Source organism: Aquarana catesbeiana, unplaced genomic scaffold, assembly GCF_042186555.1.
Source record: "Aquarana catesbeiana isolate 2022-GZ unplaced genomic scaffold, ASM4218655v1 unanchor211, whole genome shotgun sequence".
NCBI lineage: Eukaryota > Metazoa > Chordata > Amphibia > Anura > Ranidae > Aquarana > Aquarana catesbeiana.
Window position 1 is genome coordinate 1,141,220 of NW_027362637.1, and position 23,045 is coordinate 1,164,264.

The following is a 23,045-nucleotide window of genomic DNA, read 5'->3' on the forward strand; positions in this document are numbered from 1 at the left end:
GAAAGCATAGTTTGTTTGTTTTTTTTGGGTTTTTTTTTTTTGGTGTGTGCTTTCCTATTCTGGTGTGTTGACATTTCATGACCTGATTTCAAAGCGGTGTCCCCAAGACACATATTAAGGAAAGTGTCCCCAGTGGGGTCAGATGCAGCATGAAAAACGTAATAGAAGTTCTAACCTTTCCATGCCCTTATTTAAAACTAGAATAATATTGGTTGGAATTATGCTAGTCATAATGATACAATTTTCTTTCCTTCCAGCATGGCTAAAAGAAAGAAAAGAAAATCGCTCAATTCCCCCATGAACGCAGTGTTGATGGGGAAATGCCTCCGGTACACTATTGTATTCTGCATTCTCGTCTGACAGAATACAATGGTTACTGCTAGTGGTTACATCCGCCTGACAGTACCTGTATGTAGAAAAATCTGACATGCTGGTTGTACCCAAGTTGATCGAAAGGTCAACCTCGGTACAGTCAGCTTGCCCTTACATGGATCGAAATTCGGACACAGATTTAATGACATTGCAGACATCCAGCGCTCCGTGGCAAAGATATTGCACAGCATCCTGAAAAGAATTCTGCATTGTTATACAAGGGGACTACTTTGAACCTATGCGACATTATGGCGGACACATCGGACAATTTTGACACATTTTTGGGACCATTGGCATTTATACAGCGATCAAAAAAATCCGCGCTTAGGGAAAGGAGAACTGCAGCCCCCCTAATTAAGAACACCACCTAAGTTGGGTCCTAGAAAAATAAAAACTCTATCCAGGGGAATGGCGCTGTTCAAATGATAAATATAAACTATATATCCAATCCACCATAATAAATGTTACCAGCTCTACGTATGAAGTGAAACCGTGTTAAAGGTATATGTAAACCTCTACACAAAAAGATAAAGATAAAATTAAATTAAATTAAAAATGGCATATGATGCAAATGAGCTTCATGAAAAAATATTAAGTGTTAGGTGCAACATAACACAATAACTTAAAAGATAGAAATATAATAATGTGTGAACATGAAAAATAAATACATTAAAAAACAACTATTAGGGCCCTTTCACACTGGGGCGGTTTGCAGGTGCTATTGAGCTAATAATAACGCCTGCAAACCGACCCGAAAGTGCCGCTGCTTTGTCTCCAGTGTGAAAGCCCCGAGGGCTTTCACACTGGAGCGATGCTCTAGCAGGACGGGAAAAAAAAGTCCTGCTAGCAGCATCTTCAGAGCGGTGAAGGAGCGGAGTGTATACCGCTTCTTCACCGCTCCTGCCCATTGAAATCATTGGGACAGCGCAGCTATACCACCGGCAAAGCCACCTCTGCAGAGGTGGTTTTAAACCCTTTCTCGGCCGCCAGGGGGGGGTAAAACCGCCCCACTAGCGGCCGAATACCGACGGTAAAGTGCCGCTTACAATAGCGGCGTTTTACCGCCGACGCCGCCCCAGTGTGAAAGGACCCTTAGTGTTTAAACTACCCAAAATAAATAAATAATTTAAAAAATAAATAAAATAGATATATAGATTTATCTATCTCATGTATTAAGGATAAGTGTTCCGTGCCAAAAATTATATATATATAGACACAAAAAAATATATATTGTAGCACTTCCGCGATCGCCGGCGTGGTGAGGAGGTGCGTTCCACTGTGGAACGCACGTCCTCACTACGCCGGCGATCGCGGAAGTGCTACTTTGTTTACAGCATGGAGCATTGTAGCTCCTTTTTAAACTTTATATGAGAATTCTTTTAATAAAGTACCACTTTGGTTCCACAGATTCACGCTATAAGGCTCATCCTTTTACCTTTTATATATGGGAACGCCCGTCGGTGGAGATCCTTAATGCCGCTTCTGGAGAGGTGGAATACAGCTGCACGGATTCGAGGGGACACCTCATACAAGAGGGGGACAACACCATTGGAACATATCCACTACGCCTGTTACCCCTGTAGGGGTGGGGCGCTCCGGTGAGTGCAAGCACAATAGGGTGATACAGATGAAAGTGGGGATCACTGAAGATTCACCTATTTTTTCACTATTCATCTTTTTCCATGGATCACTTTTCACAGACTGTTTTCTGATAGTGTATTAATATACACATATGTTCACTATATACTTTTGGGACTTATCACTTTGGATTAGCACTTGTCACTTTATTACTTATTATTTTTTGTGCAGATTAGCACTGTGTTTTTATGTTTTGTGTTTTTTTTTTTTTTTTATATATATTTTTGTTTGCTCATTCGAGTGTGTGTGTGTGTATGTGTGTATATATATAATCTCTATCTCTCTATCACTAATCGTTGTTTTTTAAAGTGGTGTTCCACCCAAAAAAAAGAAAAATGCATGAAAATTCCTAAAAAAAACATTTGGAAACTTTTTTTTTTTTTTTAACTCACCTCTAAATGCCTGTTGCTAGGGGGTCCCTCGTAGTCTGCCTCTTCAGTGCCTGGGCTGGTGACATCACTTCCCCCTCGGCACAGGAAGGGCTCAGCTCTGCTCCCTTCCTCTTGTCAATCATCTGGGACCCATTACAGGTCCCAGGTGACTGAGCGGCCAATCACGGCATGCGGCGCCACTCGCTCATGCGCAGTGGGTGCCCGGCTGTGAAGCCACAGCCCGGCGCCCACAGTTGCAATGCCGGCGCCGCCGAACGGAGGGGGAGACGAGCGGGGCTTCGATCCCCGCATCGCTGGACCCTGGGACAGGTAAGTGTCCAATTAAAAGTCAGCAGCTGCAGTATTTGTAGCTGCTGACTTTTAATTTTTTTTTTTTTTTTTTTAATGGGCCCTCCTTTTTAATGTATTTATTTATTTTTCATGTTCACACATTATATTTCTATCTTTTAAAGTGGAGTTCCACCCACTTTTACAACTCTTCAGCATCCCTCACTAAACTGTGCACTGTAAACAAATTGGATATTTTTTTTATTTTTTTTTCTCAGCACCTACTGTATATCTGCTGTATTCATTGTTCACTTCCTCCTCCCTGGCCGCGGCCAATCGCATCATTTCCTGTTTTGCAATGCCTTCTGGGAAGGGGCGGCAAGTTCCTCTGAAACTGCCATTGCTATGGAAACCTGACCTGAAACCTATTACACTGCTTGTGCTGCACTGAGCATGTACGAGATCTGCAAGGATGAGATCCAGGAAGAAATACAGTCTGGCTTCAGATGCCCACACTTAAGATGGCCACGGCCTGCTGTAAGTTTATAAAATAACAAACTACTGCTATAAACTAACAAAACAGACCTTAGTTTACAGACTAACTTTTCTAGAATACATTAAGCTTGTGTATTATAGGGGTATTCTTATTGAAAAAGTATAATTTCGTCCGGAACACCACTTTAAGTTATTGTGTTATGTTGCACCTAACACTTAATATTTTTTCATGAAGCTCATTTGCATCATATGCCATTTTTAATTTTTTGAGTTGATCAAGGCTGTGTACACATATTTTATTTTATCTTTTATCTTTTTGTGTGTAGAGGTTTACATATACCTTTAACACTATCACTTCATACGTAGAGCTGGTAACATTTTATTATAGTGGATTGGATATATAGTTTATCCCTTTCATGACTAAGCCTATTTTTGAAATTTGGTGTTTACAAGTTAAAATCCGTATTTTTTGCTAGAAAATTACTTAGAACCCCCAAACATTATATATATTTTTTTAGCAGAGAATCTAGAGAATAAAATGGCGATTGTTGCAATATTTTTTATCACATGGTATTTGTGCAGCGGTGTTTTAAATGCAAATTTTTGGAAAAGTGACACTTTCATGAATTTTTAAAAATCCAAACAGTAAAGTTACCCCAATTTTTTTGTATAATGTGAAAGATGATGTTACGCCAAGTAAATAGATACCAAACATGTCACCCTTTATAATTGCACGCACTCGTGGAATGGCGACGAACTACGGTACCTATGAATTTCCATAGGCGACGCTTTAAAAAATTTTTACGGTTACCAGGTTTGAGCTACAGAGGAGGTCTAGGGCTAGAATTATTGCTCTCGCTCTGACGATCGTGGCGATACCTCACATGTGTGGTTTGAACACCGTTTACATATGCGGGCGCGACTTCCGCATGCGTTTTCTTCGCTGCGCGAGATCGTGGGGACAGGGGCACTTTAAAATTTTTTTGTTTTATTTTATTTATTTTTGTACTTTATAAATTGTGTTTAAAAAATTTTTTTTTTTTTTTTTACTTTTATTGCTGTCACAAGCAATATAAACATCCCTTGTGACAGTAATAGGTGGTGACAGGTACTCTTTATGGAGGGATGGGGGGTCTAAAAGACCCCCATCCCTCCTTTACACTTCAAAGTATTCAGATCGCCGAAAACGGCGATTCTGAATACTGTGTACTTTTTTAAATTCGGTGCCATTGGCAGCCGAGTAAACGGGAAGTGACGTCATGACGTCGCTTCCGCGTTTACAATGAGAAGGCTGGAACGAAGCTGCTCACAGCTTCGTTCCAGCCGCCGAAGGCAGCCGAATGGACACCGGGCCTCCCGATCGCACGGGAGGCCCGGTAACAGCGGGGGGAGGCGGCGGGGGGGGGATGTCCCCTCCCGCTCCTCCGGTATAACAGCCGAGCGGCTTTTAGCCGCATCGGTTGTTATACACGGGTAGCCGATCGCCCGCTGTAAACAACGGTACCGGGATGATGCCTGCAGCTGCGGGCATCATCCCCGGTATAACCCCGGAAAGCCGAGTACGCATATCTGCGTACGGTCGGCGGGAAGGGGTTATATTTATCATTTGAACAGCGCCATTCCTCTGAATAGAGTTTTTATAAAAATGCATTGATTACTGTACAAATGTCACTGGCAGGGAAGGGGTTAACACTAGGGGGCGATCAAGGGGTTAATTGTGTTCCCTGGGAGGTGATTCTAACTGAAGGGGGGAGGGGACTGTGTAGGGGAGATGACAGATCGCTGTTCATACTCGATCAGTCTCTTCTCCCCTCAGAGAACCGGAAACTGTGTGTTTACACACACAGATACCGATTCTCAGTGTGTCAGCCGCGATCACGGGAGCCCAGCGGTGATCGTGACCGCCGGGCACTCGCATCGGCTCAGCGGGTGCGCGCCCCTAGTGGCCACAGGGCGAAGCGACTTAACATAACGTCGTTTCGCCCAGCCGTGCCAGTAGAACTGCTTCGGCTGGTCGGCAAGTGGTTAAAGTGTATTGGCCCCTGACAGTAAAGGGGGCCCTCGGTCTGCAGGCCTGAGGTGGTAGGGCCCTTACCCTATAGGACTACAGAGGAGGGGCCCTGACAGTGTACGGTAAATTGAAGGCCTGGGATGGAGGGGCCCCTCACAGTGCTTAGTTTGGGGGGCCCCTTACCTTGTAGTGGTAAGGGCTCCTGACAGTGTACAGCAAAGAGAGCCATCACTCTGTATACCTGAGGGGGTAACGGGCCCTCTTTGCTCTCTTTGCTGTACACTGTCAGGGGCCCTGAAAGTATACTGTGACCCCTCCCTCCCTTATCACATTAGGGAATTGTAATTTTTATGTTTTTTTTTTTTTTTGCAAAAAAATTTAATTAAATTACATCCAAGTACATAAAATCCCCCCCCCCCCAAAAAAAAAAGTGTTGGAGGCCCAGATATACGAACATAAACGCATGTGTCGGGGGCACCTACGCGTGAATTGATTGCAATACGTGTTATATATCAACATGCACACCGGAGAGAGAGCAATAAAATATAAAAGGTACTGAAGTTTGTCGCCATTTCACGAGTGCACACAAATTTAAAAAGTGATTGAAAAGTCCTACCTTTAAAAAAAAAAAATAACAAACATGTTATAGTTACCTCCTCTGTGCAGTTGGTTTTGCACAGAGCAGCCCAGATCCTCCTCTTCTCGGGTCCCTCTTCGCTGCTCCTGGGCCCTCCCTCCTGTTGAGTGCCCCCACAGCAAGGAGCTTGCTATGGGGGCACCCGAGCTGAGTCACAGCTTTGTGTGTCCATTTAGACATGGAGCCCCAACCTGGCCCCTCCCCCTCTATCCCCTGATTGGCTCACTGAATTTGTTTGACAGCCGCGTTAGCCAATGGCGCCGCTGCTGTGTCTCGGCCAATCAGGAGATTCCCGGACGACTAACACTTGTGGACATTGCTGGACAGAGATGGGATCAGGTAAGTGATTAGGGGGTGCTGGGGAGGCTGCTACACACAGAAGGGTTTTTTTTTTTTATCTTAACCACTTCCAGCCCACTCTATAGTCGAATGATGTTTAGTGGCGCACTTTGTGATCAGCCGAGTCAATGGGACTCGGCTGATCACAGATCAGAGTAAGGGGTCGATCCCGACCCCTTACCACGTGATCATCTGTCAGCCAATGACAGCTGATCATGTGATGTAAACAAGAGATCGGTAATCAGCTTTTTTTTTTTCTGCTCGCGCTAACAGCGTGAGCAGAAAAAAAAAATGCTAATCACCGGCTTTTGTCAGAGGGACATCGGTCCCCAATAGGGTGAGACATCACCCAAGTATCTGTGCCGCCTGCCAGTGCATAGCAATGCCAACCAGTGCCCACCTGTGCCACCTATGAATGCCTCATCAGTGCTGCCTATCAGTGTCGCCTATCAGTGCCGCCTCATCAGTGCACATCAATGAAGGAGAAAAATTAACAGTTTACAAAATTTTATAACAAACTCAGCAGTGATTAAATACCACCAAAAGAAAGCTCTATTTGTGGGGGGAAAAATGATAAAAATGTCATTTGGATACAGTGTTGCATGACCGTGCAATTGTCATTCAAAGTGTGACAGCGCTGAAAGCTGAAAATTGGCCTGGGCAGGAAGGGGTTTTAAAGTGATTGTAAAGGCTCTGATATATTTTTTTTTTTTTTTTTAAAAAACAAAAAAAACTTACCTCCACTGTGCAGCTCGTTTTGCACAGAGTGGCCCCGAACCTCGTTTTCTGGGGTGCCTCTGCTGCTCTCGCGGCTCCTCCCCACATCTGATAACTCCCTAGGAGAAGCGCTCTCCCGGAGGGGTTACCTTGCGGGCATGCTCCCGAGGCCAGCATTTGCGTCCATAGACACGAATGCCGAACTTAGCCACGGTTTCCGCGTCATTGGATTTTGATTGGATTTGATTGACGGCAGTGGGAGCCAATAGCTGCACTGCTATCATTCTATCCAATCAAGAGCCGAGAACCCCAGGCAGAGGAAGAGAGCGGCGGGTGAAATTCCAGGGCTCACGTAAGTAAAACGGGGGGAGGGGGGCGGTCACTGCCAGATGTTTTTTCACCTTAATGCATAGGCTGCATTAGAGTGAGAAAACACGAGGGTTTACAACCCCTTTAACCACTTCAGCCCCGGAAGATTTGGCTGCTGAATTTTTTGCGATTCGGCACTGCGTCGCTTAAACTGACAATTGCGTGGTCGTGCCGCGCTGCACCCAAACAAAATTGACGTCCTTTTTTTTTCCCCCACAAATAGAGCTTTCTTTTGGTGGTATTTGATCATCTCTGCGGTGTTTTATTTTTTGCGCTATAAACAAAAAAAGAGCGACAATTTTGAAAAAAAAACAATATTTTGTACTTTTTTGCTATAATAAATATCCCCATTTTATTTTTTAAAAAAAGCTAATTTTTTTCTCAGTTTAGAATCAATATGTATTCTTCTACATATTTTTGGTAATAAAAATCACAATAAGCGTATATTGATTGGTTTGCGCAAAAGTTATAGCATCGACAAAATAGGGGATAGATTTATGGCATTTTTATTATTTTATTTTTTTACTAGTAATGGCGGCGATCTGCGATTTTTATCGGGACTGTGACATTATGGCGGACACATCGGACACTTTTGACACATTTTTGGGACCATTGGCGTTTATACAGCGATCAGTGCTATAAAAATGCACTGATTACTGTAAAAATGTCACTGGCAGGGAAGGGGTTAACACTAGGGGGCGATCAAGGGGTTAATTGTGTTCCCTGTGTGTGTTTCTAAGTGTGGGGGGAGGGGATTAACCTAGAGGAAATGAGAGATTGTGATTCCTAGCTATTAAGAACTCACGATCTGTCTCTCCTCACAGAACAGGGATGTGTGTGTCTACACACACACGTCCCTGTTCTGCCTCTCTTGCCCGCTATCGCTCGCCGCCGGCGGTCATGAGCATCGGCACCCCTGCGATGAAGCACACGCGTGCCTGCTATTCCGCTTAAATGGACCGACGTATAGCTACGACGGTTCGCGGGATCGTGCCGACCTGCCGCAGTATAATGAAGGTGGCTGGTCGGCAATCGGTTAAGTGCCCAGTAAGCAAGTGGTTAATGCACAGAATGCATTAGGATAAAAAACCTTCTGCCTTTACAACTCCTTACACATTTTCCCCTTCTTTGATCATTGTTGAGCACTCTTCCATATAAATTCATCCACATTAGCCTGGAATAACGCAGGTGAAGTGTAAAAGATGGGAAGAGTCCCCAAGATGTGTCTATTACCTGATTAGATCTGTAGAGACACTAGGGGTATTGCCACCGATCTTCCACACATATTCTCACCTACTGATCCTCTAATGCAGATGGATGCACATACATTTGTCCCTTACTAGCCTACCAATTAAAAGGCAGTGTCCTTTCCTGTCTTCACACAGACCTAGACAGGTAAGTTCTCATAGAGATCGGAGACATGTCCCCGCCAGGAATGGAAAGGAATAGTACAAAGCCTTTAAACAATCATCAAGCTTTACAAAAGCTCACACTCTAACTAAATATGAAATAAGATAAATTCAGTGCTTCTTATTCTGGCCCAACTGGTGGCGTCCAGCTCCGGGTGGGTTCCAGGTGCAAACCAACATCCAGCTGCAAACTCCAGGTTTCTTTCACTAACCTGACACTGAGATTTGAGCGGGTTAAGTTGACAGATTGGAGACAAGAACTGTGAGAGGGAAGCCCGGGGACTGAGAGAGAGTGGAGACAAGGACTGAGAGAGAGTGGAGACTAGGACTGAGAGAGAGTGGAGACTAGGACTGAGAGAGAGTGGAGACTAGGACTGAGAGAGAGTGGAGACTAGGACTGAGAGAGAGTGGAGACCGGGGACTGAGAGAGAGTGGAGACCGGGGACTGAGAGGTAGAGATCAGGGACCAAAAGGTAGGAGATCAGGGACTGAGGGGGTACTGGGGACAAAGCAAGAGGATAAAAGGACTGAGAGAGAACAACTGGGACTGAGAAGGAGGAGACCAGGGACAGAGATGAGAAACTGGGGGCCAAGAAAGGGAAGACAAGGCCTGAGAGAGGGGCATGGTGACCAAGGAACAAGAGAGGGAGGAGACCAGGGACTAACAGAAAGGACCAAGAAAGAGGAGACAAGGCCTGAGAGAAGGGAAACTGGGGACAGCAAGAGAGGAGCTTAGAGACCAAGAGAGGGGACCAGGGACCAACACAGGGAACTGAGAGAAGAGATGAGGACTGGGAGAGGCAACAGGGACTGGGACTAGTAGATGAGACTGGGGACCCAGAGAGAGGAAGACAGGCACATTGTGTACAGGGACTGTGTGAACAGGCACTCAGAGAAGGCAGGGGAGCATGTGTGTACAGGACTGTGTGTCTGTAGAGACTGCTAGAGGAGACAGCACTGTTTGTGCACAGTGACAGAAAGAGGGGACAGGGACTGGTAGAGGGGATGGGAGTACCATGTGTATGGGGGAACTGATAGGATGAGGAAACAGGGACTATCTTAGCCTATAGGAACTAAAGGGGAACATGGGGGACTTGAATGTGGACTGACAAATAATGGAGTGTGTGTATAGGGACTGACCATCCCAGGAGATCGGGGTCTGTGTTAAGGGGCTAATAAGCAAAATAGACAGGGACTGTTGGGGACAGATAGCTGAAAAATTATGGCCAGATAAGCTGGGCACTTTATGCACTAGCAGGAAATGATGGGGGGCTAGCGAGGAGAGATCTGGGACTGTGTGTGTCTGTGGGGACTGATGGTCAGAAGAGGTCATGGACTGTGATTGGTTGATGGTCAGAAGAGGTCATGGACTGTGATTGGTTGATGGTCAGAAGTCATAGACTGTGATTGGTTGATGGTCAGAAGAAGTCATTGACTGTGATTGGTTGATGGTCAGAAGAAGTCATGGACTGTGATTGGTTGATGGTCAGAAGAAGTCATGGACTGTGATTGGTTGATAGTCAGAAGAAGTCATGGACTGTGATTGGTTGCTTTGGGGAACTGCACCAGTAGAGACAGAACTTGGATTTCTCACCAACAATTGTCATGTACAACTATTGCATTTCCTATTCCTTTCTGTGATGTTATGGCAAAAATTCCTAATAAAAAGATTACAAAGCAAAAGAAACAAAACATCTAAATGGCTTTTTTTTTTCACACGTGACACCACAGTCCGGTGCCTCCTATTCTGTTCATGTCCTGTTTGAGGGTCCTTGGTTGGGCAGTGACATGGACAATCCCTGTGGTACATCCACCGCTGGGGTCCTCTCAGGAGTGAGAAAGGACTGACATCACCACAGGGGGGCGGCAGAGGAGCGGAGGACTTGGGGTGCCATGGCAAAGCTGGATTAGCAGCCCTCCTTGTACAACAACTGGTGGCAATAAAGGACCTGGATGGGGGACTCAGGTATTGCCGGCTGCAGCAGGTAAGAGGGAAAACAGACAGGCAGCACTGGTTGGGGGAGGGGGAGGTGAAAGGGTAATTTTATATATTATAGGGTGGCTTGAAAGAAGCTAATAATAGATAATAAAAATAATACAAGATTATCATCATCTATTAATATTTATTATCTACTTTTTGAAATGATAATAGATATGTAGTTATAGAGAACAATAATTAGGATGATATAATGATGATAATCTCTGTGACTCACTGAGCTAAGCTGCTCTGGAGCTCTCCGTCACACGTCCTCTCCTGAGCACCGAGCACACACTACTGCTGACACTCCCCTGCAGGCTGCAACTTCTTACCATTGGCCTGTGATGTCATGTGGGAGGGGCAACATCCTTATAAGGAGGCACACGAGCGCCCCCTGGAGAGTCTATCATGGTGAATACACAAAGAGAAAAATAACAGGATGGGGGCGTGGCTCTGTAAGAACTCCGCCCATCTCCAGCACTTCCTATGCAATCCCTGGGTATGATCCAAGAGATGGGCAGAGATTAGCTGACAAATGTACAGGGGGGTTAAGGCCTAAAGCTGTGTAAGGGGCCCAAAAAATGATAGCTGCCCTGAGCAGCGCTAGGCTCTGATTGGAAATTTAATTTGTGAATAAAAATCAATAAATTCATAAAATATACTCGATCGATTCACAAAGTGACGAGTGCCCTTAGACTAAAATGACGTGCCCATTAGGATAGAGTGACATGTGCCCATTAGGATAGAGTGACATGTGCCCATTAGGATAGAGTGATGTGTGCCCATTGGGATAGAGCAACATGTGCCCATACATATCGGCCTACACTGAGCAAAAAAATAGTTTTTTTTTTTTTTTTTTAAATTGGGATATTTATTATAGCAAAAACCACAAAATATTGTGTTTTTTGCAAAATTGTCGCTCTTTTTTTGTTTATAGTGCAAAAAATAAAAACTGCAGGAGGTGATCAAATACCAGCAAAAGAAAGCTCTATTTGTGGGGAAAAAAGGACATAAATTTTGTTTGGGTACAATGTCGCACGACCGTGCAATTGTCAGTTAAAGCTACACTGGTCAGGAAGGGGGCAAATCCTTCCGGGGCTGAAGTGGTTAATGTCTAAACCACTGGCAACAAAAGTGAGTACACCCAAATTGCTCCCAAAGTGTCAATATTTTGTGTGGCCACCATTATTTTCCAGCACTGCCTTAATCCTCTTGGGAATGGACTCCAGTGGCAACCTGTGAAGCTTTGGTGGAGTCCTCTTCCACTCCTCCATGACGACATCACAGAGCTGGTGGATGTTATAGACCTTGCGCTCCTCCACCTTCCATTTGAGGATGTCCCACAGATGCTTAATAGGGTTTAGGTCTGGAGACATGCTTGGCCAGTCCATCACCTTTACCCTCAGCTTCTTTAGCAAGGAAAATTATTGTATATTTTGTGCGTTCACTTTATGGTAATTAATCCGCTAGGGACATCTAGTGGTCATTCATGATATTGCTCTTATTTTGCACTTTATGATGTACATGTTTTGTTAAAAAGTAGGGTGCGCAGTTCATCACATTTTTCTTACTGCACTTATTAGAACTAATTTTGTGGCACAGTTCACTAATATTTACTATGATACATAAGATGGTTAAAGTAGTTCTAAAGCCTGAAGGTTTTTTTCTCTGCATTAAGGTAAAAAAAACCTCTTTGCCCAGCTCCCCAGTCCCTCCTAAATATATACCCTGAGCCTGATCTCGATCCAGCAATGTGCAGAGGCTGTCTCTCTCTCTCCTCATTGGCTCAGACACAGGCTCCATTGGCTCCTGCTGCTGTCAGTCACAGCCAGTGAGTAAGGGGCAGGCCTGAGACAGCTAAGGAGTGAGCATGCACAAGTGCCCCCATAGCAAGCTGCTTGCTATGGGGGGCATCGGCAGGGAGGAGGAGCCAGGAGTACCGACAGGGACCTAAGAAGAGGAGGATCAGGGCTGCCCTGTGCAAAACCATTACACAAAGCAGGCAAGTATATATATGCCCTATTTAACCTATGTATAGTTTATTATTCTCCCTGTTCTCAAAACTAAACGTCTTACATACACTTCACATTTACCTAGCTATTACCTTTTCTTAACTTTCAATATATCCAATCACCAGGTTTTCTATGTGCCCCCTGTAAGCATAAGTACGGTGCAGTCTGTCCTTCCCTCGTCCAGGGGTCCTCTACCGCGCCTCCCCTGGGTGTTTGTTGTTCAGGTATGTTCGGAATCCTGGGGTTACACCAGGGTTACCTCCCTGTGTGAGATTGTCCAGCCATTACACTCCAACATCTAGCAATGTCTACAATAGTTTATATTCCAATGTTCTTGTTTGTTCACATGATGTTTTTGTATTTCTATGTATAGATTCTTTTACATTGCAAAAAGCTCTTGTTCCCTGAGGAAGCCAATGCCTTGGCGAAACATGTAGGAAACTGAGCCCTTGCTTCAAAGGCCGTCTCCATCTGGCCCACCCTACTGCACTTGGGTCACACGCAATATACCGTATTTATCGGCGTATAACACGCACTATTTTCCCCTTAAAATCAGGGGAAAGTCGTGGGTGCGTGTTATACGCCGATCCCCGCTATTGCTATGTGAATGTCGGTGATCGCCGCCGACATTCACATAGCGAGTAGTTTTAAATATGGCGCCGCGGAGTTCGGAGGGACTCGGCGGTGCTGAAAGAGCGCCGCCGAAATCACAGAGCCGAGATACACATACCCGAGTGTATTTGGCTCTTTCCGGCGCCGCTCACAGTCACGCCCAGTCCCGCCATTGGACCTGTGTTATGTCCATCATAGGGCGGGACTGGGAGCGGCGCCGGAAAGAGCCGAATACACTCGGGTATGTGTATCTCGGCGGCGTTCGTTCAGTTCCGCCGGCGCCGAGTCCCTCCGAACTCCGCGGCGCCATATTTAAAACTACTAGCATGTGTATGGCGGCGGCAGGCGGTAGACATGGACACTGGGGACAAGGCTGCACTGACACTGAAAAGGCTGCAATGACACTAACAAGGCTGCAGATGAACATTGATGGGCATTTTAATGTAAGTTTCTACACCGCACCGATGCCTTATCCTTACAGGGGGCACATAGAAAACCTGGCGATTGAATATATTGAAAGTTAAGAAAAGGTAATAGCTAGGTAAATGTGAATTGTATGTAAGACGTTTAGTTTTGAGAACAGGGAGAATAATAAACTATACATAGGTTAAATAGGGCATATATATATACTTGCCTGCTTTGTGTAATGGTTTTGCACAGAGCAGCCCTGATCCTCCTCTTCTTAGGTCCCTGTCGGTACTCCTGGCTCCTCCTCCCTGCCGATGCCCCCCATAGCAAGCAGCTTGCTATGGGGGCACTTGTGCATGCTCACTCCTTAGCTGTCTCAGGCCTGCCCCTTACTCACTGGCTGTGACTGACAGCAGCAGGAGCCAATGGAGCCTGTGTCTGAGCCAATGAGGAGAGAGCGAGAGACAGCCTCTGCACATCGCTGGATCGAGATCAGGCTCAGGGTATATATTTAGGAGGGACTGGGGAGCTGGGCAAAGAGGTTTTTTTTTACCTTAATGCAGAGAAAAAACCTTCAGGCTTTAGAACTACTTTAACCATCTTATGTATCATAGTAAATATTAGTGAACTGTGCCACAAAATTAGTTCTAATAAGTGCAGTAAGAAAAATGTGATGAACTGCGCACCCTACTTTTTAACAAAACATGTACATCATAAAGTGCAAAATAAGAGCAATATCATGAATGACCACTAGATGTCCCTAGCGGATTAATTACCATAAGTGAACGCACAAAATATACATTAATTTTCCTTGCTAAAGAATCTGAGGGTAAAGGTGATGGACTGGCCAAGCATGTCTCCAGACCTAAACCCTATTAAGCATCTGTGGGACATCCTCAAATGGAAGGTGGAGGAGCGCAGGTCTATAACATCCACCAGCTCTGTGATGTCGTCATGGAGGAGTGGAAGAGGACTCCACCAAAGCTTCACAGGTTGCCACTGGAGTCCATTCCCAAGAGGATTAAGGCAGTGCTGGAAAATAATGGTGGCCACACAAAATATTGACACTTTGGGAGCAATTTGGGTGTACTCACTTTGTTGCCAGTGGTTTAGACATTAACCACTTCAGCCCCGGAAGGATTGCCCCCTTCCTGACCAGTGTAGCTTTAACTGACAATTGCACGGTCGTGCGACATTGTACCCAAACAAAATTTATGTCCTTTTTTCCCCACAAATTGAGCTTTCTTTTGCTGGTATTTGATCACCTCCTGCAGTTTTTATTTTTTGCACTATAAACAAAAAAAGAGCGACAATTTTGCAAAAAACACAATATTTTGTGGTTTTTGCTATAATAAATATCCCAATTTAAAAAAAAAAAAAAAAACTATTTTTTTGCTCAGTGTAGGCCGATATGTATGGGCACATGTTGCTCTATCCCAATGGGCACACATCACTCTATCCTAATGGGCACGTCACTTTATTCCAATGGGCACATGTCACTCTATCCTAATGGGCACGTCATTTTAGTCTAAGGGCACTCGTCACTTTGTGAATCGATCGAGTATATTTTATGAATTTATTGATTTTTATTCACAAATTAAATTTCCAATCAGAGCCTAGCGCTGCTCAGGGCAGCTATCATTTTTTGGGCCCCTTACACAGCTTTAGGCCTTAACCCCCCTGTACATTTGTCAGCTAATCTCTGCCCATCTCTTGGATCATACCCAGGGATTGCATAGGAAGTGCGCTGGAGATGGGCGGAGTTCTTACAGAGCCACGCCCCCATCCTGTTATTTTTCTCTTTGTGTATTCACCATGATAGACTCTCCAGGGGGCGCTCACGTGCCTCCTTATAAGGATGTGGCCCCTCCCACATGACATCACAGGCCAATGGTAAGAAGTTGCAGCCTGCAGGGGAGTGTCAGCAGTAGTGTGTGCTCGGTGCTCAGGAGAGGACGTGTGACGGAGAGCTCCAGAGCAGCTTAGCTCAGTGAGTCACAGAGATTATCATCATTATATCATCCTATTTATTGTTCTCTATAACTACATATCTATTATCATTTCAAAAAATAGATAATAAATATTAATAGATGATGATAATCTTGTATTATTTTTATTATCTATTATTAGCTTCTTTCAAGCCACCCTATAATATATAAAATTACCCTTTCACCTCCCCCTCCCCCAACCAGTGCTGCCTGTCTGTTTTCCCTCTTACCTGCTGCAGCCGGCAATACCTGAGTCCCCCATCCAGGTCCTTTATTGCCACCAGTTGTTGTACAAGGAGGGCTGCTAATCCAGCTTTGCCATGGCACCCCAAGTCCTCCGCTCCTCTGCCGCCCCCCTGTGGTGATGTCAGTCCTTTCTCACTCCTGAGAGGACCCCAGCGGTGGATGTACCACAGGGATTGGCCATGTCACTGCCCAACCAAGGACCCTCAAACAGGACATGAACAGAATAGGAGGCTCCGGACTGTGGTGTCACGTGTGAAAAAAAAAAGCCATTTAGATGTTTTGTTTCTTTTGCTTCGTAATCTTTTTATTAGGAATTTTTGCCATAACATCACAGAAAGGAATAGGAAATGCAATAGTTGTACATGACAATTGTTGGTGAGAAATCCAAGTTCTGTCTCTACTGGTGCAGTTCCCCAAAGCAACCAATCACAGTCCATGACTTCTTCTGACCATCAACCAATCACAGTTCATGACTTCTTCTGACCATCAACCAATCACAGTCAATGACTTCTGACCATCAACCAATCACAGTCAATGACCTCTTCTGACCATCAACCAATCACAGTCAATGACCTCTTCTGACCATCAACCAATCACAGTCCATGACCTCTTCTGACCATCAACCAATCACAGTCCATGACCTCTTCTGACCATCAACCAATCACAGTCCATGACCTCTTCTGACCATCAACCAATCACAGTCCATGACCTCTTCTGACCATCAGTCCCCACAGACACACACAGTCCCAGATCTCTCCTCACTAGCCCCCCATCATTTCCTGCTAGTGCATAAAGTGCCCAGCTTATCTGGCCATCATTCTTCAGCTATCTGTCCCCAACAGTCCCTGTCTATTTTGCTTATTAGCCCCTTAACACAGACCCCGATCTCCTGGGATGGTCAGTCCCTATACACACACTCCATTATTTGTCAGTCCACATTCAAGTCCCCCATCTTCCCCTTTAGTTCCTATAGGCTAAGATAGTCCCTGTTTCCTCATCCTATCAGTTCCCCCATAAACATGGTACTCCCATCCCCTCTACCAGTCCCTGTCCCCTCTTTCTGTCACTGTGCACAAACAGTGCTGTCTCCTCTAGCAGTCTCTACAGACACACAGTCCTGTACACACATGCTCCCCTGCCTTCTCTGAGTGCCTGTTCACACAGTCCCTGTACACAATGTGCCTGTCTTCCTCTCTCTGGGTCCCCAGTCTCATCTACTAGTCCCAGTCCCTGTTGCCTCTCCCAGTCCTCATCTCTTCTCTCAGTTCCCTGTGTTGGTCCCTGGTCCCCTCTCTTGGTCTCTAAGCTCCTCTCTTGCTGTCCCCAGTTTCCCTTCTCTCAGGCCTTGTCTCCTCTTTCTTGGTCCTTTCTGTTAGTCCCTGGTCTCCTCCCTCTCTTGTTCCTTGGTCACCATGCCCCTCTCTCAGGCCTTGTCTTCCCTTTCTTGGCCCCCAGTTTCTCATCTCTCTGTCCCTGGTCTCCTCCTTCTCAGTCCCAGTTGTTCTCTCTCAGTCCTTTTATCCTCTTGCTTTGTCCCCAGTACCCCCTCAGTCCCTGATCTCCTACCTTTTGGTCCCTGATCTCTACCTCTCAGTCCTTGTCTCCACCCTCTGTCAGTCCCCGGTCTTCCTTCTCTCAGTCCCTGTCTCCACTCTCTCTCAGTCCCCGGTCTTCTCTCTCAGTCCTAGTCTCCACTCTCTCTCAGTCCCCGGTCTTCTCTCTCTCAGTCCTTGTCTCCACTCTCCATCAGTCCCCGGTCTTCATTCTCACGGTCCTTGTCTCCAGTCTCTGTCAGTCCCCGGGCTTCCCTCTCACAGTTCTTGTCTCCACTCTCTCTCAGTTCCCAGCTTTCCCTCTCTCAGTCCTTGTCGCCACTCTCCATCAGTCCCCGGTCTTCATTCTCACGGTCCTTGTCTCCAGTCTCTGTCAGTCCCTGGGCTTCCCTCTCTCAGTCCTTGTCTCCAATCTGTCAACTTAACCCGCTCAAATCTCAGTGTCATGTTAGTGAAAGAAACCTGGAGTTTGCAGCTGGATGTTGGTTTGCACCTGGAACCCACCCGGAGCTGGAGGCCACCAGTTGGGCCAGAATAAGAAGCACTGAATTTATCTTATTTCATATTTAGTTAGAGTGTGAGCTTTTGTAAAGCTGGATGATTGTTTAAAGGCTTTGTACTATTCCTTTCCATTCCTGGCGGGGACATGTCTCCGATCTCTATGAGAACTTACCTGTCTAGGTCTGTGTGAAGACAGGAAAGGACACTGCCTTTTAATTGGTAGGCTAGTAAGGGACAAATGTATGTGCATCCATCTGCATTAGAGGATCAGTAGGTGAGAATATGTGTGGAAGATCGGTGGCAATACAACTAGTGTCTCTACAGATCTAATCAGGTAATAGACACATCTTGGGGACTCTTCCCATCTTTTACACTTCACCTGCGTTATTCCAGGCTAATGTGGATGAATTTATATGGAAGAGTGCTCAACAATGATCAAAGAAGGGGAAAATGTGTAAGGAGTTGTAAAGGCAGAAGGTTTTTTTATCCTAATGCATTCTGTGCATTAACCACTTGCTTACTGGGCACTTAACCGATTGCCGACCAGCCACCTTCATTATACTGCGGCAGGTCGGCACGATCCCGCGAACCGTCGTAGCTATACATCGGTCCATTTAAGCGGAATAGCAGGCACGCGTGTGCTTCATCGCGGGGGTGCCGATGCTCATGACCGCCGGCGGCGAGCGATAGCGGGCAAGAGAGGCAGAACAGGGACGTGTGTGTGTAGACACACACATCCCTGTTCTGTGAGGAGAGACAGATCGTGAGTTCTTAATAGCTAGGAATCACAATCTCTCATTTCCTCTAGGTTAGTCCCCTCCCCCCACACTTAGAAACACACACAGGGAACACAATTAACCCCTTGATCGCCCCCTAGTGTTAACCCCTTCCCTGCCAGTGACATTTTTACAGTAATCAGTGCATTTTTATAGCACTGATCGCTGTATAAACGCCAATGGTCCCAAAAATGTGTCAAAAGTGTCCGATGTGTCCGCCATAATGTCACAGTCCCGATAAAAATCGCAGATCGCCGCCATTACTAGTAAAAAAAAAAATAATAATAAAAATGCCATAAATCTATCCCCTATTTTGTCGATGCTATAACTTTTGCGCAAACCAATCAATATACGCTTATTGTGATTTTTATTACCAAAAATATGTAGAAGAATACATATTGATTCTAAACTGAGAAAAAAATTTGCTTTTTTTTAAAAAATAAAATGGGGATATTTATTATAGCAAAAAAGTACAAAATATTGTTTTTTTTTTCAAAATTGTCGCTCTTTTTTTTGTTTATAGCGCAAAAAATAAAACACCGCAGAGATGATCAAATACCACCAAAAGAAAGCTCTATTTGTGGGGGAAAAAAAAAGGACGTCAATTTTGTTTGGGTGCAGCGCGGCACGACCACGCAATTGTCAGTTTAAGCGACGCAGTGCCGAATCGCAAAAAATTCAGCAGCCAAATCTTCCGGGGCTGAAGTGGTTAAAGGGGTTGTAAACCCTCGTGTTTTCTCACTCTAATGCAGCCTATGCATTAAGGTGAAAAAACATCTGGCAGTGACCGCCCCCCTCCCCCCGTTTTACTTACGTGAGCCCTGGAATTTCACCCGCCGCTCTCTTCCTCTGCCTGGGGTTCTCGGCTCTTGATTGGATAGAATGATAGCAGTGCAGCTATTGGCTCCCACTGCCGTCAATCAAATCCAATCAAAATCCAATGACGCGGAAACCGTGGCTAAGTTCGGCATTCGTGTCTATGGACGCAAATGCTGGCCTCGGGAGCATGCCCGCAAGGTAACCCCTCCGGGAGAGCGCTTCTCCTAGGGAGTTATCAGATGTGGGGAGGAGCCGCGAGAGCAGCAGAGGCACCCCAGAAAACGAGGTTCGGGGCCACTCTGTGCAAAACGAGCTGCACAGTGGAGGTAAGTTTTTTGTTTTTTTTAAATAAAAAAAAAAAAAAATATATCAGAGCCTTTACAATCACTTTAAAACCCCTTCCTGCCCAGGCCAATTTTCAGCTTTCAGCGCTGTCACACTTTGAATGACAATTGCACGGTCATGCAACACTGTATCCAAATGACATTTTTATCATTTTTCCCCCCACAAATAGAGCTTTCTTTTGGTGGTATTTAATCACTGCTGAGTTTGTTATAAAATTTTGTAAACAGTTAATTTTTCTCCTTCATTGATGTGCACTGATGAGGCGGCACTGATAGGCGACACTGATAGGCAGCACTGATGAGGCATTCATAGGTGGCACAGGTGGGCACTGGTTGGCATTGCTATGCACTGGCAGGCGGCACAGATACTTGGGTGATGTCTCACCCTATTGGGGACCGATGTCCCTCTGACAAAAGCCGGTGATTAGCATTTTTTTTTTCTGCTCACGCTGTTAGCGCGAGCAGAAAAAAAAAAGCTGATTACCGATCTCTTGTTTACATCACATGATCAGCTGTCATTGGCTGACAGATGATCACGTGGTAAGGGGTCGGGATCGACCCCTTACTCTGATCTGTGATCAGCCGAGTCCCATTGACTCGGCTGATCACAAAGTGCGCCACTAAACATCATTCGACTATAGAGTGGGCTGGAAGTGGTTAAGATAAAAAAAAAAAACCCTTCTGTGTGTAGCAGCCTCCCCAGCACCCCCTAATCACTTACCTGATCCCATCTCTGTCCAGCAATGTCCACAAGTGTTAGTCGTCCGGGAATCTCCTGATTGGCCGAGACACAGCAGCGGCGCCATTGGCTAACGCGGCTGTCAAACAAATTCAGTGAGCCAATCAGGGGATAGAGGGGGAGGGGCCAGGTTGGGGCTCCATGTCTAAATGGACACACAAAGCTGTGACTCAGCTCGGGTGCCCCCATAGCAAGCTCCTTGCTGTGGGGGCACTCAACAGGAGGGAGGGCCCAGGAGCAGCGAAGAGGGACCCGAGAAGAGGAGGATCTGGGCTGCTCTGTGCAAAACCAACTGCACAGAGGAGGTAACTATAACATGTTTGTTATTTTTTTTTTTTTTTTTTTTTTAAAGGTAGGACTTTTCAATCACTTTTTAAATTTGTGTGCACTCGTGAAATGGCGACAAACTTCAGTACCTTTTATATTTTATTGCTCTCTCTCCGGTGTGCATGTTGATATATAACACGTATTGCAATCAATTCACGCGTAGGTGCCCCCGACACATGCGTTTATGTTCGTATATCTGGGCCTCAACACTTTTTTTGGGGGGGGGGGGGATTTTATGTACTTGGATGTAATTTAATTTAATTTTTTTGCAAAAAAAAAAAAAAAACCATAAAAATTACAATTCCCTAATGTGATAAGGGAGGGAGGGGTCACAGTATACTTTCAGGGCCCCTGACAGTGTACAGCAAAGAGAGCAAAGAAGGCCCGTTACCCCCTCAGGTATACAGAGTGATGGCTCTCTTTGCTGTACACTGTCAGGAGCCCTTACCACTACAATGTAAGGGGCCCCCCAAACTAAGCACTGTGAGGGGCCCCTCCATCCCAGGCCTTCAATTTACCGTACACTGTCAGGGCCCCTCCTCTGTAGTCCTATAGGGTAAGGGCCCTACCACCTCAGGCCTGCAGACCGAGGGCCCCCTTTACTGTCAGGGGCCAATACACTTTAACCACTTGCCGACCAGCCGAAGCAGTTCTACTGGCACGGCTGGGCGAAACGACGTTATGTTAAGTCGCTTCGCCCTGTGGCCACTAGGGGTGCGCACCCGCTGAGCCGATGCGAGTGCCCGGCGGTCACGATCACCGCTGGGCTCCCGTGATCGCGGCTGACACACTGAGAATCGGTATCTGTGTGTGTAAACACACAGTTTCCGGTTCTCTGAGGGGAGAAGAGACTGATCGAGTATGAACAGCGATCTGTCATCTCCCCTACACAGTCTCCTCCCCCCTTCAGTTAGAATCACCTCCCAGGGAACACAATTAACCCCTTGATCGCCCCCTAGTGTTAACCCCTTTCCTGCCAGTGACATTTGTACAGTAATCAATGCATTTTTATAAAAACTCTATTCAGAGGAATGGCGCTGTTCAAATGATAAATATAACCCCTTCCCGCCGACCGTACGCAGATATGCGTACTCGGCTTTCCGGGGTTATACCGGGGATGATGCCCGCAGCTGCAGGCATCATCCCAGTACCGTTGTTTACAGCGGGCGATCGGCTACCTGGTATAACAACCGACGCGGCTAAAAGCCGCTCGGCTGTTATACCGGAGGAGCGGGAGGGGACATCCCCCCCCCGCCGCCTCCCCCCGCTGTTACCGGTCCTCCCGTGCGATCGGGAGGCCCGGTGTCCATTCGGCTGCCTTCGGCGGCTGCCTTCTCGTTGTAAACGCGGAAGCGACGTCATGACGTCACTTCCCGTTTACTCGGCTGCCAATGGCACCGAATTTAAAAAAGTACACAGTATTCAGAATCGCCGTTTTCGGCGATCTGAATACTTTGAAGTGTAAAGGAGGGATGGGGGGTCTTTTAGACCCCCCATCCCTCCATAAAGAGTACCTGTCACCACCTATTACTGTCACAAGGGATGTTTACATTGCTTGTGACAGCAATAAAAGTAAAAAAAAAAAAAATTTTTTTAAACACAATTTATAAAGTACAAAAATAAATAAAATAAAATAAAAAATTTTTAAAGTGCCCCTGTCCCCGCGATCTCGCGCAGCGAAGAAAACGCATGCGGAAGTCGCGCCCGCATATGTAAACGGTGTTCAAACCACACATGTGAGGTATCGCCGCGATCATCAGAGCGAGAGCAATAATTCTAGCCCTAGACCTCCTCTGTAGCTCAAACCTGGTAACCGTAAAAAATTTTTAAAGCGTCGCCTATGGAAATTCATAGGTACCGTAGTTCGTCGCCATTCCACTAGTGCGTGCAATTATAAAGGGTGACATGTTTGGTATCTATTTACTCGGCGTAACATCATCTTTCACATTATACAAAAAAATTGGGGTAACTTTACTGTTTGGATTTTTTAAAATTCATGAAAGTGTCGTTTTTCCAAAAATTTGCGTTTAAAACACCGCTGCACAAATACCGTGTGATAAAAAATATTGCAACAATCGCCATTTTATTCTCTAGAT

At 45.7% G+C, this 23,045-nt stretch overlaps 1 long non-coding RNA gene across 2 annotated transcripts in view; it reads left to right on the forward strand.

Annotated features, from left to right (window-relative positions):
- The window catches only part of LOC141121500 (uncharacterized), a 1,788,704-nt gene that overhangs the window by 1,141,219 nt on the left and 624,440 nt on the right, over nt 1–23,045 (forward strand). For both annotated transcript variants that reach the window (XR_012240570.1, XR_012240571.1), the window contains 2 exons: nt 1,780–1,970; nt 2,948–3,206. This is a non-coding gene — a long non-coding RNA (uncharacterized lncRNA). The remainder of the gene's footprint in view (nt 1–1,779; nt 1,971–2,947; nt 3,207–23,045) is intronic.